Source organism: Macaca nemestrina, chromosome 7 (genome assembly GCF_043159975.1).
Source record: "Macaca nemestrina isolate mMacNem1 chromosome 7, mMacNem.hap1, whole genome shotgun sequence".
Lineage (NCBI taxonomy): Eukaryota > Metazoa > Chordata > Mammalia > Primates > Cercopithecidae > Macaca > Macaca nemestrina.
In genome coordinates, this window is record NC_092131.1 from 165,795,647 (window position 1) to 165,818,445 (window position 22,799).

The 22,799-nt window shown below is 34.6% G+C and overlaps 1 long non-coding RNA gene across 1 annotated transcript; it reads left to right on the plus strand.

Moving 5' to 3' along the window:
* The first annotated feature begins 2,623 nt into the window (after nucleotides 1-2,623).
* Nucleotides 2,624-22,343, plus strand: LOC105492822 (uncharacterized). Its single transcript, XR_011606180.1, has 3 exons — nucleotides 2,624-3,252; nucleotides 6,013-6,159; nucleotides 21,859-22,343. It is a non-coding gene; the product is annotated as an uncharacterized lncRNA (long non-coding RNA).
* Nucleotides 22,344-22,799: the final 456 nt, after the last annotated feature.

Below are 22,799 nucleotides of genomic sequence, written 5' to 3' on the forward strand. Positions count from 1 at the left end.
CCTCCTTCTGCTAGCATCTGTGTGCCAAATCGAATGCCTTTCATCTCAGATCTGCCTATGTTGACTCATCGCATCTACTCCACTTACATTTTATGCTGCCTGACATTTTCATGAGTAAAGTACCCAACTTTTGAATCAAGAAACCAGTTTTGGATTCCTGCCCATTTTTCTCTCCTGACCGAAACCTCTTATTTCTAGCACAGTGGTTGAATGAGATGCTGTGAAACTATATTAGAAGTCAAACTGACCACAATTTGTATTTCAGGTATGCCAATTACTCACTATGCCATGGGGTTTTTCCTCTTTATAAGGAATATAATAATAGATCCCATTTCACAAGTTATCATAACGATAAAATGAAATGATTTAAATAAAGCATTTAACATAGTTCACATAGAAGTGCTCAGTGAATGTTGTGTTTTACAATTATCCCACTCCCATCATTGCACAGGATGTTCATAGTAGTACTTCCCTGAGATAAGCCTGAAATAGGACATGAGAATAATAAATTATTTTCCCTATTCACACAAACCTCAATTAACTTTTTGAATGAAAAGGTAAACTCTGAGATCTGAGATTGTCATGCTGACATTGTGAATTTTGGGATGCTGGCTGAGAACAGAAGGGCTATAAACACATGCAAACTGGTTTGGATTGAACTGTGCAAATCAATTATTGGTAAGTTTGTTGACATAATATTTAAACCAAATAAAGTATTTTACGTTACTTAAAAGACGATGCCTTGGGAAACAAACACTTAGACTGAAGGGGTATGCCATAGCATTGAAGACATCAGCAGGTTTGGCCTTGCAAATCCAGCCTTTATATTTTCTTACTCTCCTGCTGGTTTTACATTCTAAGTGTTTCTCAAATTTGTCTCTCCTCCATCTCTACTACCACAATCCTTATCTGACATCTGGACTACTGCAATATTCTTCTTAAAGGTCTTCTTGCTTTTCCATATCCAACCTCTGTAACAGAGCCAGGTTAAAATACAAAAGGAGCAAATGTGATTAGGCTCTTCCCTTTAAAAGGCTTTTCCCTTTAAAAACATAAAATGAGAACTTCTGCTTCTGCACATGGTAAAGTAACTGGTATTAGACTTATCATGTCCCTTCTAAAGAACAGTAGGCCTGGGCAAAAAAAATATGAGGTAACTGTTCTCAAACATCTAACAATAGGCTGCATAGAACCACGGTCCTTGAAAGAAGGGACCTTCATAAGGCAAAATGCATTTACCTCACCTTCCTGCTAAGAACATTTTTCCCAATGGCAGGAGGTAGAGTCCAAGCACAGCCACAGTTCAGCTGATGAAAAGGCAGAGATCAAAATTTCGAGATGCTGAAGTGACTAGATTTTAACGAAAAAGGTATTTGAGAGGAGAGACCTGTGTAAAGGAGGGGCCGATAAGTCAGCTGGGGAAATTACTTTGAGTTGTTTCCCAAGTGCCAGAGTGTGTATAAATAGGGCAAGGCTTTCTGAAGTCTAGAAGAGATGGCTTGCTCTGGGGCTGAGAGGTGAGCAAAGCTATCAGAGGTCATGCAAGGCTGAAACTTGGTGGGTTTCTGGCCCACCATAAGTAATAAGACCTTTCCAGGTACCTCTGGCATTACATGGAGGCATGAGAAAGGCCATGCCTAAGCCTATAAATAGTGTGCCCTAGAGAAAGAACCATATTCTAGGACTAAAGCAAAATCTAAAACAGAGTAGTCCTCACTAAACATAAACAGTTTTATAAGGTTAAGAAGACCTTCCAGTAATTTAATTGTCTTGCTGAAAATAAGTACAGCAGAAAACATAATCTATGCTCTCTACAACATAAATTTAAAAATTACCAGACATGCAACTAAGCAGGAAAATATGATTGATGATCAAATAACAAAAGTTTGTCACTAGGAGCAGAGACTGAAATAACCCAGATGTTGGAATTAGCAAACATTGCCTTTAAAGCAACCATTATAAGTATGTTCAAAGATTTGAAGAAAAAGAAGACAGAATGAGTGAATAGATGGGGAATCTAAGCAGAAAAAGGTAATCTATAAAAAAAAAAAACCACATGGCAATTTTAGAACTCAAAAGGACAATATCTGAAATGAGAAATTCACATTACCAGTATATTGTATATTATAGGAAACATCGCTAGCAAACCTGAAAAGAGATCATTTGTAATAATCAAAGATGAAGAACAGAGTAAAAATAGACTGAAAATAAATGATCAGAGACTCAGTGACTTGTGGGACATATCAAGTGGTCTCAGTTATTTGTAATGGGAGTTTATAAGAGGAAAAGGAAAATAGAACAAAAACATTTAAAGAAATAATGGCTGAGAATTTCACACTTTGGTGAAAATAATCAAAGTACAGGTTTAAGAAGGTCAGTAATCCCCAGGAAAAAGATATACAAAGAAAACCTAGGTACATTACAGTTGAAATGTTTAATAATACAAATTAAAAGCTATCTTAATAATAGAAAAAACAGCATTGCGTACAAGGAAATGACAATACACAAATTATGACTGACCTTTCATCAGAAACCAGGAAGATTACAACACAATTGAAAAATACTTTTAATGTGCCCAAAGTAAATGAAACACTCAGTCCAGAGTTTAACATCCGGAAAACATTCTTCAAAACTGAAGGCACCTTAAGGTACAGAAAAACAAAGCTTGTATATTCTCACTTACTTGTGGGAGCTAAAAAATTAAAACAATTGAACTCAGGGAGATAGAGAATAGAATGATGGTTACCAGAGGCTGGGAAGGGTAGTGGGGGTAGGCGGAAAGGAGAAAGAGGATGATGGTTTATGGGCACAAAAATGTAGTTAGATAGAATGAATAAGATCTCGTATTTGATAGTACAACAGAATTACTACAGTCAAGAATAATTTATTGCACATTTAAAAATAACTAAAATAGAACAATTGAATTGTTTGTAACACAAAGAAGTAAAAAATGCTTGAGGTAGATAAATAGATACCCCATTTATCCTGATGTGATTATTATGCATTACATGCCTGTATCAAAATATCTCATGTACCCCATAAATGTATATACCTACTATATACTTACAAAAATTAAAAATAAAAAGAAGACAAATTAAAGGCAGTTTGGGTAAAAAAAAAATTCTGAGAGAATTCTTTGCCAGAAGACTGGGACTATAAAATATGCTAAAGAAAGTTCTTTAGAAATGATACTAAATGGAAAATCAGCTCTACAGCAAGAAATGAAAAGAACTAGAAATGATAAATATGTGGGTAAGTATGAAACTTTCTACTTTCCTTAGAAATTTTGTAAGACTATGGTCTGTTTAATGCAATAGTAGTAACATTTTAATGTACATTTTAAACACAGTTATAAGTAAAATATAAGCAACAAGAATACTCATGATGAGGGATGAATATGTGGACATTATATTAATTATAATGTTAAAAGATTCCTATATTTTATGTGAAGTGATACAATATTTGTTCAAAGTAGACTGTGATAAATTATATATTTTGATAACTAGGGCTAAAACAGTAATATTCAGAGGTATACAGAAAAGTCTAAGAAGGAAATAGAATGGAATACTGAAAAAATATTATATTGACAACAAAGAAGTAAAAAAAGAGGAACAAAAATCAGATGGGCTAAATAGAAAACAAATAACAAGATGGTACCTTTAAACTCACTCATATCATAACTGTATTAATGGAAATATACTAAATAATATGAAAATTCAGAGACTTTCTGACTGGATAAAAACAAGATTTAGTTACATTTAAAGAGATATATCTTAACATAGAAGCATTAGAAATTGAAAGTTAATGTATGGAAAATATATTATGCATAGAGTAAGTACAAGAAAGCTGGTGTGGCTATGTTGATATGAGATTAAGTAGTCTTTTCTTTTCCTTTTTTTTTGAAACAGAGTCTTGCTCTGTCACCCAGGCTGGATGGAGTGCAGTGGCATGAACTTGGTTTACTACAACCTCCTTCTCCAGGGTTCAAGAGATTCTCCTGCCTCAGCCTCCCGAGTAGCTGGGACCACAGGCATACAATTAGCACAACATGCTGAGCTAATTTTTTATATTTTTAGTAGAGACAGGGTTTCACCATGTTGGCCAGGCTGGTCTCAAACTCCTGACCTCAGGTAATCCACCAGCCTCCACCTCCCGAAGTGTTGAGATTACAGGCATGAGCCACCACGCCTGGCTAGATTAAGTAGTCTTTTAAGGCATAAGGATTGTCAGAGGCAAGGAGGATTACAAGAGAAAAAGAGGGGGTATTTAATAATGAGGAAGGGTGCAATTAACTAGGAAGACACAACAATCATAAATGTATATGCACCAAATAATAGATGCTCAAAATGTGTAGGCAAAATTTACAGAATAGAAAGAAGAGACAGACAAATTTACGATAATAATGGGAGGTACTTTTTTCAGTAATTGGCAGAAAAAGTAGACCAAAAAATTATTGAGACAATGGATTTCTGTAACACTAGCAACCAAGTTGACTTAACAATTTATAGGACACCGGTTTAATAACTACAGGATTACATATTCTTTTATTCTTTTCATATAATCATTGATTATTTAGAGAGATATACCATATAAATGGGCTAAAAGTAAGTTTCAACATATTTTAAAAGATTAAATTTTATAGAGAATGTCCTCCAGAATTAAATTAGAAATCAATAACAATAACAAATCTAGAAATATTCTTTAAAGAATATTTTCTATGTAACCAATAGGTTACAGAATAAATTACAAGGGAAATTAGAATATATTTTGAGCAATAATAATTACAATTTATCATCTAAACACTTATGTGATGCAGCTAAGACAGTGCTTGGAGAAAAATTTATAGTTTTATATTAGAAAAGATAAAACATTTATAAAAAATGACCTAAGCTGCCTTCTTAAACTAGATAAAGAGGACATTAAATGCAAAGTTAAGTAGAAGGAAAGAAATAACAAAGATAGAGGCAGAACAAGTGAAATAAAAATTAGATGAACAAGAGAGAAATGAATAGAGCAAAGTGTGAATTATTTGAAAATATTAATAAAGCTAATAAACTTCTAATAAGACTGTTTAAAGAAAAACACTAGAGAAATAAATATGGTTGAAAGAAGGAACATCATTATATATGATTTAGATATTAAAAGGATAGTAAGATAATATTATGAATTACTTATTTCAACACTATCAACAATTTATATGAAATACAAATTCCTTAAAATATAATTTACCCAAATTGGCATAAAAGGAAATAAAAAATTAAAATAGAACTACATTTATTAAATAAATGTATAATGAATATGTTAAATGAATTAAATTTATAATTTAAAAAACTTTTCCATAAAGAAAATCTCAGGCTCAGATAATTTTCATGCTGAAATTTATTAAATATTTAGTAAAGAAAAAAGCCAGCATTACACAAATTCTTTCAGAAAATAGAGGAAGAAACACTTTTTGATTCATTTTAATAAGGCTAGCATAACCTGGATACCAAAACCTGACGAAAACATTGTCCTCTTCTCTACAATTAAAAAATAATAACAACAACAGCAAACATTTTTCTAAAACCCCTAGGAAGCTAGGCAGAAAAGAAAATGTCTTCAATCTGATAAGCAGCATTTAAGTATAGCTATGATCTATAGCTAACATCAGTTTTAGTGGTGAAATATTGAACATTTTCCCAAGATTGGAGAAAGGCAAAATTCCATGCATCCACTACTTCTACTTAATATTGCACTTGCAATAAAGCAATATAAGGCAATTAAAGCATAAAAATTAGAAAGGAAAAGCAAAAGTCTGTACTTGCACACTATGTGAAAGTGTGCACATATGATATTTCTATTACACATAATAATGCTAAGGAATCTACAAGGCAATTACTAGCAATGGTAAGTACAAATCTGGTAAGTCAAATTTGCAGGATGCAAAGTCAAAATACAAACAAATATTACTTGTAGTTTTATATATTTGATGAAAACAAATTAAATTAAAAATTTCAAATACAATTTAAATAGGAAAAACAAGACAAACTTCATGGATAAATATAACAAAATATGTGGAAGAATGCAGCACCAAAAAGTATAAACCATATTAAAAAATTCACAGAAGACTTAATGAATGAAGAGATGTTCATGGATTGGAAGATTCAAACGTGTTAAAATGTGAGTTCTGCCCAAATGATCTATAGATTCAATGATATAAAAATGATCCGTGTTGTAGAAATAGCTTAGTTGATTCTAAATATATATGGAAACAAAAAATAATAGCCAATATAATCCTGAAAAAGAATACATTTAGAGAATTCATGCTACATTTCTTAAAGACTTACTACCAAGCTACTTGTCACCAGGATAATATTATTTCTCTTTAACTGCATATTATGAAAATATCAACATATATAAAAGACACTGTATAGCATAATAATGTAATGCTCATGAACCCACCTTTTAGTGTTAACAATTATATACTTATGTCAACTGTTGTTTTATCTCTATGCTTCTACTTTACATCAATTGATTATTTTGTCTTAATTTGCTACCCTAAAACATCAAAAAAGTGAATTTTCCCCTTATCGCATATGTGGTTACTCTGTGGTATAGCTCATGTAGGAAGGACAGAATCAACTGTTTATTTCCTCCCTAGTTTATCAATTGTTTAAATGAAGAGGTGGAACCCTAGCATCTTCCAGAGATGACTCATTTTTGTCTAAGAATTATCAAAGGTGCCTGGATTTAAACATACTTAATGTTTTACAGTGCATTGCAGACATATCTTTATTGATGCTCAGTTGTGCTATCTTGGATTAAAAAGGGTTTATTCAAGTTGGTTGCTGAGTATCCTTGATAGCTTTCTTGCTTGTGCCAGGATAATTTCATATATTTCTTGTCTCACATCTGGAATTAGCAACCACTTAAAATATTACTTTTTCCTTCTTATAGAAAATGGTAATGGGAGGGAAAATCTGAGTATTGGGGTGCTCGTTGCTGCTGGGTTGATCTTATCATAGACATTTGCTGTGTAGAAAATGTGTGTGTGTGTGTGTGTGTGTGTGTTGCTTTGTGTGTGTTGTGTTTATGTGTTATACGTAAAAGAAATATGGCATTGACTTTTACAAATTCATTTTCAGGATATCAAAGTTTGTTACCTAACATATTAACCCCATATACAAAAGCAAATCATGATATTTTAGATTGGGATACAATTTTTTATATGGATTGTAATTCTTTTAATCTTGACATCAATAATAAATGAAGAGGGTGCCATTTTTACATGTGTCTTAGAAAGAATGTCTTGGGTAGAATGAATTTCTGTGGATCACTTAATGGACCAAACACCAATCAATTCACGTATTTTAAGTTCCCATTATTGTTTTGTGCTAAGCAATGGAAAAATACGGAAAATACTGGATTGATAAACTGAGAATTCATTATTTTGATCACTATTGTGCTGCTTGGAAATATTTGCATGATCCGGAGTGTTGAGTAGGTTACCCTCTGCAGTTACCTTTCTCAATAGTTTCCTCTGAGAAATAACATTTTCTTGATCCTATTTAAACAAGTGTGCAAACATAGTCTCAAGACAAAATTCTTTTTATATACCAGCTCTTTTTTTCTACCAGGTTTCTCCCACTCCCACTCCATACCCCATAAAGAAATTCTGTAGCCACCATTGTCAAGTGATAATAGTTAAATGAGAAACCAATCTGTTAATAACAAGACAAGAGGAAAGTAGAACTATGTTCCATGGTGTATGCTAAGTACTTTCACATGAAATAATAATAATACCCATACTTAAGCAGACTTACTGAAATTCACATTATTTTAAACACTTTCCATATATTAACACCTGACCCCATAACCATCATTTTCATTGTACAGACAAAGAGACTGACAAACAAAGAAGTGAAGTAAGTTGCCTGGCTCAGGTTCCATACTCTTTATCGTCCTGGACTACCTCTCAGCATGTTATCTAATCTTATTGGACATCCAGGATAATTTTTTTGGTGTAGATATTACTGTCCCCATTTTACAGATAGTTAAACTGAGACTCAGGGAGATTAAATGATTTAAATACATAAAACTTGAAAATTTGGACCTAAGATTTCTAAATCAAAAACCCATGTTCTCAGTTTTAGATATCAGTGAACAGAATAATTATTTAGATGAAGTAGCTTATTAGTAATATATAATTTCTCAGTTTTTATTTTATGTAACAGAATATTAAAATGTTATAAATTACACAAGTATTAAATATAAAGTTGTATATTAAAATTAATACTGATTAATTAAATAAGTAGGGGCAATAATTTGGATATCAGAGGTTTATTTTTATACAGGTAAGTGAGAGTGTATTTGTCTCTTTTCTCTTAAAATAAATAAATTAATAAAATGATGCACTTTTGTGTGCCATATTTTATTCTTTGCTAGCGAATTTTTAATTTTATTTTATTATTTTATTTTATTTTCTTGAGATGGAGTCTCATTCTGTCACCCAGGCTGGATTGCAGTGGCATGATCTCGGCTCACTGAAACCTCCGCCTCCTGGGTTTAAGTGACTCTCCTGCCTCAGCCTCTTAAATAGCTGGGACTACAGGCACGTGGCACCATGCCTGGCTAATTTTTGCATTTTTAGTAAAGACAGGGTTTCATCATGTTGGCCTGACTGGTCTCAATCTCCTGACCTCAGGTGGTCTGCCCACCTTCGCCTCCCAAAGTGCTGAGATTACAGGTGTGAGCCACGCGCCCAACCGCAAATTATTTTAAAAATTAATACATAAGAAAAACGGAACTGGCTACTTTATTTTTATTCAAAAAGAAAACAAAAATCCTCCTGGTGTAAAGAATGCCTGGATAAAAATATCCCCAGATTATCCCAATGAAAACATTCTTTCTTGGAAGTAGACTCAGATGGGAAAAGCTTAGAACCAGTTGGAATTAGGTGACCACATTAGATAAAATGGTAGTAAAATTTGAAGGGTCATTTACAGTCATTGACTCTTCAAGTCTTTGGCTCTGCCAAATGCATCCCCAATCAAGAGACTCAGCCTTCCAAAAAATTCATGACATGCCGATTTGTATTGGGTCATTTATTGACTGTAATCATAGGACTTGTGTTACTCTGTTGAAATTCAATGTTGAATACATTGATGCTAAAAAATCTGTAATCTTTATTTATTGGCTTTAGCGTATTTATTTTTTAAAAACTTATAGTCTTCATTAATAACTGTAATTAAGAAGAAAAATAAAACCAACTTTCGTTTCCAGCTATTTTTCTTTTTTTTCTTTTTTTTTCCAGCTATTTTTCATAGCAAACAAAACAGAGGTACACCAAAGACATATAAAGTAAAAAGCTGTTGAACTGCATTTTAAGGAGAGACTTGATATTTCATAAATGTCTCCAATGAAATACATCTATAAAATGTGAAATTATTTTAGAATTCTAGCCACAGATCATACAATCTTTGAGAGTAAAAGGATGGATCAAGACAACAGGAAAGAAGGCATGAAGCTGTGGAGAGTGAGGGTGAGAAGCATTGCAGATGACTGCAAGCCAGTTCCCTGACCTTCCCCTACTCCTACTGCTGCAGGCCCTGGTCAGGGAAAGTAAAACTGACACTAGCTGTTTAACCTGTTGTAAGACCAGAAAGTAAAATGAAAACCATTACTACCTCTCAGGATGCAAGAAGGTACAAGAAAGGACTAAACCAGTTGAAGATGTTATCTCAATGGAAGACGGAATCCTAATTAAATTGAAGTCTTAAAAAAAAAGACTATTTCACAAGACTGATAGAGACATATATTTGATGAGTCGACTTGGTCTTTTCAAGGCCTTACTCTGGCTTCTCTTCTATTTCTGTGTATGATTAGAAGGATAAACAGTCTATAAGAGCTTGCTATCTACCGAATCCAACCATGCGGTCTTGAAAATTACTTCTGGGTTTACAGATAATTCTTGTATCAAATAAGTTGATATGAGACACCAAGAATTAGTAGGATTGGACTAGAGTCAAAACCCACTGCACTTATCAAGGCTTTACCGATCCTACTGTGTTCCGTATGTGTTGAAGTCTAAAGATATCTAGAAATATATGGCATGATCACTGCCCTCAGGGAGCTGACAGCATTTTATGCTAGAAAGAGGCAAAAACAACAAAAGAGAATGTAACTTATAACTGACTGAAATACCAGTGTGTCATTTTGGAAGCAGAGAAGCCTAATTTCGGGCAAACTTTTTAATGAGAATTTGAGTTTTCATATCTGTAAGGTGAAAATAAGATGATCAACTTACGGTTGAAATGACAAAGATGCATGTCCTATGAGATAGCCTTATATATACTAAGCATTCAATATGTAAGAACAGTGATGATAATGCTAATAATGACATAATGATGCCCCTAAGTGACAGACAGAAAATAACTGGACTAATAGGGATATCTCTACAAGCTGGAGTGGTTGAGCAAGGTACCTTAGAGTTAATGGGATCAGAACCCAGTGGTTCTGGGCCCCAAAGTATGAACAAAGGTGAATGAGGCAAAAATGTGACCTGTGTAAGGATCACTAAGGGAACCATCCTTAGACCCTTAGAGTCACCGGAAGTTTATACTTTGGCCTTGGGAGCAGGTGATGATACTTAAACGAACACATTTGTCCATAGTCTCTGAATGACTCAGCCATGAGCCTCAGTGCTTATGATTACTGTGGAATTGGTGCCAGCTTGGCCTCGTCAAGAATGCCAAATGTAATGTAATTTTAATGACTTCCATTGTATTTGAGGCTTCCTTGCTAAGATCCAGCATCACATTCCACATTTCAACTGATCTGAGTATACTAATGAAGATTAATTGTTCATTGATTAAGGAAAGATGAATCACCTTATTACTGATGTGAACTTTCCTTTCTGAAGTAAAAGTGTATTGAGCTTCAAAATACTGGCTCAGATATGGTGAAAGGCTCTATTTAATTGTCTTTCATTTTATTTTACCCCGATGATAATGGTAACAAAATACTTATTCCTCTTGAAAAAAAAATCAAGTGGAAGTTTTATTGTTTTTTTCCAAACATATACAAAAGTCCACACACAGTGATTGAGTAGAGGGTTTATTAACACCTTTTTCTCAAAAATTGAATGAACTCATTCCTATGAATCAATTTCTGATAATAAGTGTTATCATTTAGGATTGCATTAAGCTGCATGTAAACAGAATCCTAAACTCAGTGGCTTAGTCAAATTAGGGGTTAATTTTACATACTTAACAGGGAGACTGGAGAACTCAAGGAGCCAGGTTTTTTTTTTTTTTTTTCCTCCCTCCCATTTCATTGATCTGGGTGTGTGATATCTGGTATCTTGGTTGGAGGTTGGCTGCTGTACCATTGTGCACTATGTCTGCCTTTCCAGGCAGGCAGAAAGTGAAGAGCAGAGGGCCAAAATGCCTGTACTACCTGAATCAGTCTATTTTTGTTTTGTAGGCAAAAATGGAAGGCAATGTCTTTTTCTAGAGTATAATATATACCCAACATATATATCCAACATACTTCTGTTTATATCTTGTTGGTTGGATCCATGACTCATAGCTATCCATTTTTTTCTCAAAAACCTAGGAAATCTTATTGTCTTTTATCTGAGAACATTGCTTTTCTAAACAGAATCAGGGTTCATTTAGCAAGGAAAAAGGAGGAGATGACCTATGTTGATTAGCATAGTCAATGGAATGGGTTTCCTTGCTAGGCTTCTTCTTGAGAGGAAGACTCTAGGAACATGACCATGACATATTAGAACTCCCTGCAGCAATATAGAAAAAGCAGTGGTAAGGAAGGTGGCAATCACATGATTTCCAAACCTTAGAACACTTGACTGGGGCTGGAGAACTCCTGAACTTCAAGTTCACCTCTGCTTCTCTAAGGTTTCAACAGCTTCCCTGTTGTCCCCAGGTGGATTTTCTGCTTTCATAGTAGAACCTTCTTTATTTTAGCAGTATGGTTTGATGCATGTGTGCTATAGACATGGAGTCTACATAGCAGTAAGGCACCACATTAAAAAGTACAGCATCTAGAGGTAGAATACCTAGGTCCAAATTGTAGCTCTGTCACTAATTTAGCTATGTGATCCTGAGCAAGTTGCTTAATCTTACTTTGCCTCCATCTTCCTATCTATCAAATGGTAACAATACCCTTTTTCATAGGGTTTTTCTGGAGATTAAATGAGTTAATATGTTTATAGTATTAAAAATAGCACCCATCACATAGTAAACACTCAGTAAGCATTAGCTGTTATTTAATTCAACAAACTTTAAGATAGATATATCAAATAAAAATGATATGAAATCTAACCTTTTGAGAGTTTGTTAATTTGGGAAGAAAGATAATATGAAAATACTTGAGAATAATTTAAAGACAGATTTTAAGGAATTGCATAGTTGGGTAGTAAAGTATGAGGCCCTTTTTTTGCCTCTGCATTATTATTTATTTTGTTAGATGAACATGAAACTTTGAGTTTGGGTACTGAATATTCCACCTGTTTGTATATCCAGGCCCCAGCTTATGATAGGCACTCAGTACAAATTTATTGACAACTATTACAGGAAACTGAACTAATCTGAAGATCATTGTATTTTTAGTAATTGAAAACAGACTTCATGAATTATGAGAGCTATGATCTGGAAAGAATTATAAGAATTCAGTAAGCTGAAAAGAAAAGAAAAAAGAAAAGGACATTCTAACAGAGAAGGGTATGGTAGAATGTGATGGAATGCTGTGTTAAAAAGGACAATGGCAGCAATGTGTAGAATGCACACAGTGCTTGGCAGATGACTGACTTATTTGATCTTGGACATGATGGAGTAGTGATGAAGCTGGTTTTATCAGTTGGTTGAAGACTAAATACCTTGTGAATATTTTTGGATATCAGAATTGATCTGAGACACAGTAGAAACAATTACAGAATCTTTCACAGGAAAATATCGTAAAAATATTCACATTTTAAGAATTAAGCAGTGGAGTGCATAATTAGTAAAATTTGAAAAAGAAAAACTAGAGGTAAGAAGACCTATTAGGAGATGATTAAAGTCCAGAGGGGAGGTCTTGAAAAGGGCAGCTTCTCTTCAAAGGCCTGAGATTAGAAGTGCAGTCTCAGTTTCTTTTTGAGGGCATAATAACAGCTTCAAAAGGCATCCTAGTCTCTTCCTAAATTCCCTAAGGAATTCTAAGCATTTTTCTAAACACTCAAAATCACTTAGGAAGAATTATTCTTTCTAAATATGGGCAAATAAACTGCAAGGTAGGAAAAAAATAACTAGTTAGTGTATATAGATTTTTAACCTACCTTTATTTTTAGAAGTTATTCACTTGCTGGATTTTTTTGTTTAGTGGTACCATACTGTAACCTTTTACTTTACAGGGCTGCATATTTTATGATCTGAAGATTTTTGAAAGGATTTTGTATCCTTTATTACATAATGTATTCTATCTCCCTTATTAATCTGTTGTCCCTTGAAGTAAGATAATTGCTATATATTTTTCTACCTTCTACATTGTTGAAAGTGATGACTTTAGTTAATACTATAGCAATTCAATGAAACCTAACAGCATGAAATCTTCCAAAATTCTCATGCAAGGTACTGACAATACCTTGCAATAAATGAATGAATACTTATTGATTAGCTTGTATGTGCTAAACATTCTGATACTCACCACTTATATGGTGTTGAATGAAACAGACATAATTCATGCACTCATGAAATCCACCATCTAGGTAATAAGACTGATAACAAACAGGTAAACAGATAAGTAAATAAGCAAGTCTGGTCGGGCATGGTGCCTCATGCCTGTAATCCCAGTACGTTGGGAGGCTGCTGCAGGCAGATTGCTTCAGCCTAGGAGTCCAAGACAAGCCTGGGCAACATGACAAAACCTTATCTCAAACAACAACAACAAAAAAACAAACAAACCCACCCCCGCAAATAAGCCCCCCAGATTAGCCCGGCGCGGTGGCAAGATTCTGTAGTCCTAGCTACTAGGGTGGCCAAGGTGGGAGGATCACTTGAGCCCGGAAGGTGGAGGTTGCAATGAGCTGGGATCGTGCTCTGCACTTCAGCCTGGGTGACAGAGCAAGATCCCGTTTAAAAAAAAAAAAAAAATTCTGATGAGTTGTAAAGGAATTAAACAAAATGCTGAGGCAGAGAAGTGAGGATGTGGTAAAGTGTGATAGGAGTTGAACCTATTCAAGAGAGTGGTCACCTCCAAGGAAGAGATATTTAGGTGGAAACTGAAAGATAAAATGGAACTAGTCTTGTAAGTTTCAGGGGAGAAGCATTTTAGTAAAAGATACAGCATATGCAAAAGTATAAAGTTGGTATATATCTCAAGGCACACTTAAATATGGTAGGTGAAGAATTATATCGAATGTTTAAAGATAGAAGGATTTACAAAGGCATGGGCAGAATTAAGAATAATCAACAAGGGATGGTGAAATACATCCTGCAGAGAATAATGTTAAAGTCTGAAGAAGATATTTAAAAAAAGAAAGAAAGAAAAAAACTACTTAAGGATACTAGAGAGCAACCAAATGTAGGTAGAATGGCAGAAAAGTGGACTTCTAAAAGAAGGAAATAACATTAAATATTTCTTATTTTACCACTGTTTGCTGGGTGGATGGTTCCAATCAGAGAAACAGCATGCTGGCTAAGACTCAGAATGCTGTAGTTTTATAGACTTGAAGTCCTAGAGGACAGGGTCCAGAGATAGCATAGTAGGTGTGAAGTGAGGGAAGTAATCTTGACAGTGAAGGAAACAAAGAGGTGGAGAACTGAACACTCTGTGTAAACTTTGCCCAAATTTCTGGCTAACCCCTTAAACTGTGAAGCGTAGGTAGGTTCTAAGGAGCCCAGCTAAGACTAAAATAACAGAACAGAAATCTCAGCTGTTGCCCACCACAGGGACAATAACATTTAGACTTTGAATTCAGAGAAGTTAACTACCAACTAAAACGAACAAAATATTCAGCAATCTTTAGAGGAATATCACAGAATCCAGAGTCTCTACAAGATATTATGCAAAATCCCACAATGCTATACATAAAAAAGCAGGAAACATGACCTATACTCAAGAGAACAGACAAACAGTAAAGACTGACACACATTACCTGGGTGTTGAAACTAGCAAAAAAGATTTTGAAGTAGCTATGAGAGCCATGCTCAAGCACACAAAGGAAAATATGCTTGTGATAGAGAAACAAAACTCAAGAAGAATAAACAGAGGAACAACAAAAAAATGAAACAAATGGTAAAATGATATATATAAAAATCTACTATCAATATTTATATTTAATATAAATGGACTCAATGCTCCAAATAAAAAGGAGACTATATGTTATTTATAATAGAAAATTTTTTAATATAGTGGTGCAGATAAGTTAAAAATGCTAAAGTAGAATTCAAGAAAAGAGTATTACCAGTAGGACCTGTATATGTGTGTATTTATTTATATAATTATATTTATGTTTATATTTATTATAAGAAATTGGCTTATTCAATTTTGGGAGCATGTTAATCAAATGTGAAGTCTGTAGAGGTGGCAGTCAGGAGGGGAAGATCATGAACAAGTTCAAATCTTACCAGCATGGAATAAGGCTTGTTGTCCATAGCTAATCTAGAAGAAAATATCCAGGGGAAGCAATAATAATGGCAGATCGAGAGGCTGTTTGAAATTTCCCCCTTAGGGAAGACCTAAGCTCTCCGTTAAAGGCCCTCCAACTGATTAAGTCAGGCCCACCTCAAATGAATACTTTTCATTTTGATTAATTTAAGATTAGCTAAGTAGACGCTTTAATTCCATCTGCAAAATCCCTTCACAGTAGCACCTACATCGGTGTTTGATTGAAAAAGTCGAAGATATGTATATGCTTTAAAATGTATTCTTCCTCCCTGCTAGTCTCCAATTCTAGCCAAGAAATATCCTTGTAGTCCACACTTCCAGCTGGAAATCTACTGGAAAGAAAAGTCTTATGACTGTAGCTAAGCCTAATCAAGTTAACATATCAAAAGCTATCAGGTCAGAAATAAGAACAAATATTTCATAGTGATAAAAAGTCAATTCATAGAAATATATAATAATTATAAGTGTGTATGTGTCTAATAAGAGAGTTTCAAAAAACAGTGAGCAAAAATTTACAGAATTTAAGGAAGATACAGATAATTCCACAATAATTGTTGAAGACTTTAATGCTCCTCTCTCAACAATTGATAGAATAACTGGTAAAAAATCAGCAAGTTCATAGATAAAGAACACTAGCCACTCCCTTGACCTACTTATATTTATAGACCATTAAACCAAATAGCTTAAACCTAAGTTTAGAAACAAAATAAATATTTTCACCCTCAACATTCCCATTGAACACTCTATGAAGTTCTTGCTAGTGTGACATGACAAGAAAAGAAAATAAAGGACATAATTATTTGAAAAAAGGTAAAAAATATATGCATTTACAGATGCCCTCATTATTTACTTAAGAAAAATTCGAGGTATGTACAAAACAAGTATTAGAATTAAAAGTAAATGTAGCAAGATTATAGGATACAATGTCAACATACAATTATCATGAGTATTTTCATATACTAGCAGCAATCAGAAGGTGAAATTTTTAAAAAGTTTCCATTAAGATAGTGTAGACAAAACATAAAATACTTAGAAATAATTTAGCAAAATGTGCATATCCTCTTCATTGAAAATTATACATCATTGCTAAGATAAATAAAAGGCCTAAATAAATGTAAAGAAATACTATATTCATGGATTGGAAGACTTACTATTGTTAAGATATCAATTCTTTCCAAATTGACCTATATTTTCAAAACAATTTCAATCAAAATTCCTATGGAAATTGGCAAGCTAATTCTAAAATGTATGATAATTCAACTAAAAACCTTATAATAAACAAAGCCACTTTTAAAAAGAGCAAGTTGGAAGATTTACACTATCTAATTTCAAGAATACCCTATAAAGTTATAGTTATCAAGACAGTGTGGTGTTAAAGGATATATATATATGGATATATATACATATGTTATATAGATATATATATTTTCCACCTCTCTCTTTCTCTTGCACTCTCTCTCTCTCTCTCTCTCTCTCTCTATATATATATATATATATATATTCATTCATATCAGTGAAACAAAATATGAAGTCCAGGAAAAAATTCACATATATATGATCAGCTCGTCAACTGATTTTTACAAAGGGGCTAAGACAGTACATAGGGAAATGATTGCCTTTTCAACAAATGGTTTTGGAGAGAGAGATAGAGACACTAACTTCTGTCCTTATTTCTCATCACACACAATAATTAATCATTTGGATCACTGACCTAGGCATAAAAGCTCAAAGAATAAAGTTTCTTAAGAAAAACAAAACAAAACAAAACATTAAATTAAGCTGGGTGCGGTGGCTCAAGCCTATAATCCCAGCACTTTGGGAGGTCGAGGTGGGAGGATCATTTGAGGTTGGGAGTTTGAGACCCACTGGCCAACATGGTGAAACCCCATCTCTACTAAAAACACAAAAATTAGCTGGGTGTGGTGGCATGTGCCTGTAATCCCAGCTACTCAGGAGGCTGAGGCAGGAGAATCACTTGAACCTGGGAGGTGGAGGTTACAGTGAGCCAAGATCATGCCACTGGACTCCAGCCTGGGCAACAGAGCAAGACTCTGTCTCACAAACAAACATACAAACAAACAAACAAAAAACATTAAATGAAAAACTTTGCATCTTGCCGATAGGCAAGTATCTTCAGGCACAAAAAGCAGTGATAATAAACAACTTATTTAGACTTCATCAAAATTAAAATCTTCTAGTCATCAAAAGTCATCATTGAGAAAACAAATAGGTAAGTCGAAGACTGTGGAAAAATATTTACAAAACATATTTCTGATGAAGAATTTCCATTCAGAATATATACAGAACTCCTACAACTCAATAATAAAAATGCAAACAACCTGGTTAAAAACAGGCACAAGATTAGAATAGACCCTCCTCAAAGAAACAATAAGCACATGAAAAAGAGCTCAATATCATTAGACATCAGTAAAGTACAAATAAAAATCACCATGAAATCTCATTATATTCCCCCCACAGGAATGGTTGAAAATCTTAATAAAGGAATGATTAGAGATCCCATCATACACTTGGTGGTGGGAGTTTAAAATGGTACAGCACTTTGGGAAAACTCCTAGGAGCTTATTATAAAACTGTACATATATTTACCCTGTGACCCAGAAACTCCACTACTGGTAATCAATCTAAGAAATATTAAAGTATACATAAATAAGTTTTTATAACAAAGTTTATTAAAGTTTTATTCATAATAGCCAAAAAAAAAAAAAAAAAAAAAGTGGAAACAGTCCAGTATTCATCAAGAGGATAGAAACAAAATGGTGGCATATTCAAACAATTGGGATACTAATCAACAATGTAAGGAGCAGACAACTGATGTAAGTGCTAACATGGGTAAATCTTTGAAAACATTATGCTGTGTAAAGGAAGTTTTATACAAAGAGAACCTATTGAGTAATTCAACTATGTGCATTTTTAGAATGGGCAAAACAAATGTGTGATGAAAACAATTAGCATAGTTGTTGCTTCTGGAGGTGCTGGCAGTGGAGATTGGGAAGGAACCTGAGAGAAGTTTCTAGAGTGATATTAATTTTCTATATCTTGACAGCAGTTTGGATTATCCAGATATATAAATTTTCAAAACCGATAGAATGACACATTTAAGATTTGTGCAATTTACAGTAGGTAGATTTTACCTAGAAATAAAGAAGAAACTTATATTAAACTCTGCTAATGATATGCATGCTTAAGTGTTTAGGGGTGATATATACTAATGTCTGCAACTAACTCAATTACATCAATACATATGAGAGATTGATACATAAATAGAAGGATAGATGAATGGGTAGATATGTAATACATCAAAAATAGCAAAGTGTTAATTGTAGAATCTTGGCAATGAATTGGGTGAACAGTATATAGTTCTTTCAACTTTTCTGTATTTTTGGCAATTTTTACAAGTAAATTTTTGGAAAAATTACAGATGATTGGAGGATCCTAAACGCAGTCTTCTCTTCAGTTCCAACCCTACTACCTATCCTACTTCATAACTCTATACCAATGTTTGAATTATTAAAAAAAAACCTCTCAGAAGAATGCTTATTAATTACTTTAGTGATACATGTAAACAACTCCCCCAATTCCATGACTGGCATGCCGAGAGTACTGTTTTTAACATGGGAATTGCTAATGGTAAAGTGGCCTTATTGCATTTGAGCTGAATATGTGTGCAGACTAAAAATTAGCCAAACTTGCCTGTAGTATTTAGAGCTATAGACCTAAAATCCTAAGATTAAACATATTAATTGTTCCATCTTGGCAGCATTTGAAGCAGTGGTCTCCTCAGGTTTGAATCTATAGTTAACAGGTCACTATTGTGCCTCTACCTTCACCCTTTTTTATTTTATTATCTCCCTGCCTGCTGGAGGTGATTGTTGTAAAGCAGGGGTCCCCAACACCCGGGCCGCTGACCAGTACGGGTTCATGGCCTGTTAGGAGTTGGGTCACACAGCAGGAGGTGAATGAGCATTACCCATCTGAGCTCCGCTTCCTGTCAGATCAGCGGCAGCATTAGATTCTCATAGGAGCACGAACCCGATTGTGAACTGCGCATGTGAGGGATCTACATTGCACACTCCTTATGAGATTCCTAACTGATGCCTCATGATCTGAGGTGGAACAAGGAACAGTTTCATCTGAGAACAATCCCTGCACCCCTCTCCACTCAGTCCATGGAAAAATGGTCTTCTGCGAAACCTGTCCCTGGTGCCAAAAAGGATAAGTACTGCTGTTTTAGACAACTGCACTATTTAAGGTTTACATACTTAATTTGCCACAAATCTAGAAGCACTTAAGATAATCGCACAGAACATCTGAAGTTTTCTTACTAGAAAAGAACATTTTAAATAATAAAGTTGTATGGGATACCATGCGTCTTAAGATTCAGATTCAGGCTTGCTGAGAGAGGGCTTCCTAACCCACCCTCACTATCTTTGGCCGAATATATTTACAGTGGCAATGGGCTATTTCTCAGCAATTGCTTTCTAGGAATTTATCTTTCCCTCCCCAAAGAGTGGGCTTTAAAATGAAGCACATAGTTTCTTGAAAATATCATATTAGAGTGGTTATTGTGTTAAATGCTTTCATTCTCTCACCCCGTTTTTATTAAAGCCACTCTTCTCCTGGGGGATGGGGGCAAAGACGATCAGAAAGGGGCAAAAACACAAGAAGACAAAAACATTCCAGGAATGCTGTTACTGCTTTCATGGGTCACAACCTTTTCTGAAAATTTGTCAGGTGTCCTCTCCCTCTGTTTTGCAGGTGGTTACAATCATAACTGGGCCCTAAAAAAATAAAATAAAAGAAGTTGTGGTTGGAGATCAAAAGTTAAAAACATCATTAATTATTGATAGGCCTGGATTTTGACAAGAGCATTCTTTGGGTCAGAGATGAGTTAAGAAGCACTTAACAAATAAGCAGCCTTGCAGATTATTTTTGCAGTTCTTGTAGGAACAAAAGAAATTTTAAAAATATATAGGATTTCATTATGTAGATATGACAATCTTTTATTCAAAAAATGATTACTATATTATACAAAGCCTTGCCTCTTGACCAAACATTTAAAATGAATGGTAGAAAAAAAGACCATCACATAAAAAGATAGGTGGTCAATGCCAAGTGTGACATTCACATATTCAGAGAAAAACATTTTTCTTTATCCCATTCTCTACTCCTTTGAGCTATTGTTTTGAGGGAAAGCATTTTTGTTCTTTTCAATGTGTATTCCTTTTGACCATTGTAGACGAATTTGAATTTTTTCTAAGTAGGTCACAAATAAGTTATGATGCTCCTCGTTTCTATTTTAACAGCAGCACAGTAACAACGAGCCACGTTTTCGAAGGAGAGGCTTCTGGGTACCAGTTAGAACAGCAGTAAGAGTCGAGCCATGATGTGTTCCTTCTTTATTCTTTACCCCCCACGTGAAAAGGCCTTAGCCCCCAGCTTTGCCTCAGGCCAAAGCCATGAGGCCATAGCCTAAAGCTCCTGATGAATCCTCATAGACTTCGCTGGTCAGAGTTTCTCAGGCAACACCAGCAAAAAACAAATGCTTTTCACTTGATGTCTGCCTCTTGAAAGCTTGGAGCAAAGATATCTCTTTGAAAAAAACAAAACAAATTTGAAATTATGCTTATAAGGCCATTTTTTTATCTTTTGCCATTTGTGTATGCAGCAAACGCTAAATATTGTATTGCCTAGCAGGAAGTCAAATACAAGTACCCACCGTGTCTTAAATAAAATAAGAGGCATGTTCATTTAGAAACTGTGAGCGGTAATTCAACATGAAAATCTGGGGGCAAAGAAATGATCTTGGGAGCCCCTGGGCAAACCTGGAGAACTGGCACATGGGCAGTCAGCAACCTGCTTTCCTTCATTACCAATGGGATGTGCATTGCCTTTTTTCCCCTGTCTTTATTCATTTTTCAACAGCCTGCCACATGCAATATGCCAAATCTCATATAAAAAAGCCTTCTACACACACACACACACACACGCACACGTGCACACACACACGAACTAAAGAACCTTCAGCAGATCCCGACATAGACAGACAGTAAAAACAGCCATCTGCACTGAAGCCCAGGATTTATTCAATTATACTTGCCCAAGTCATTTGTTTGGCTTTGCAATGTAAAGAGTTCTGTTTTATTGTTGGGGCTTTTCAGGCTGTCTAATTGTTTTCAAAACTCTTCTCCCCAGATGCGTTCGGCATTTACCAACAGCGAACAAGCACGAGCAGTGGAAGGCAAAAATGTGTGTGCGTCAAATGAACATGAAAATCTTCACCCAGGTCACCTGCCAGAATCAGACTAAGGTTCCTGGTATTTAATGGAAAGGTTAAAAGAAGTTTACAGCTTTAATGCCTGTGGCACACTGATTACTTTTCAAGATTTTGAGGATTAAAGCCTCTGAGAGTCTTTCGAGCAAGTTTGAACAGTGGTGTTGGGGAGCATGAATGGCAGGTGGCTGGTCTACAAAATCTCATCCAGGTTCAAGCTTCTGGACATGATGTTATCAACGCCCCACTCAGATTTCATGTTTGATCCTGAGGATTCTATCATTGCTCTAATCAAGTCAGATATGTGGTTAATGCTTCACATTTTTATTTAAAGCAAGGCTTTTAGTACTATGTATGTTTTCAGTTAAACCACATAGCTGCTCTAGCATAGTATTATTTGTGACCCTAGCTGAATAATCATTGAGGTTCTCTTTCACAAAGCCTCTATTCTTATCAATGGCCATACAATGCTGGTATCTTTTGGGTCAAAATGGAAAGATTTCATGCTGTACTTTGAAATACAGTATTATTTAGCACAATAAGTCTATCACAGGAAATCTTAAGTTTAATGTACAAAGCATATTAAAAAACCCACGAAATTGGAAATTTTTATGATCAGAGATGAATCCAGTATTTCGGGTGCAAGCCTTGTTTAATGTACACCTGCTGAAAACATTTCATACATAAACACAGATGGATATCTCCATGTATATACATATATATGTATATGTGTGTGTGTTTCCATGTCTGTCTCTATCTTTATACCTAACTCGGAAAGTTGATTACCTTAGTTATAGTTGGGCATATTTTATCCTCGCTTTTAGCTTACAACAATTATGGAAAGTCTGAATTTTGTTCATCT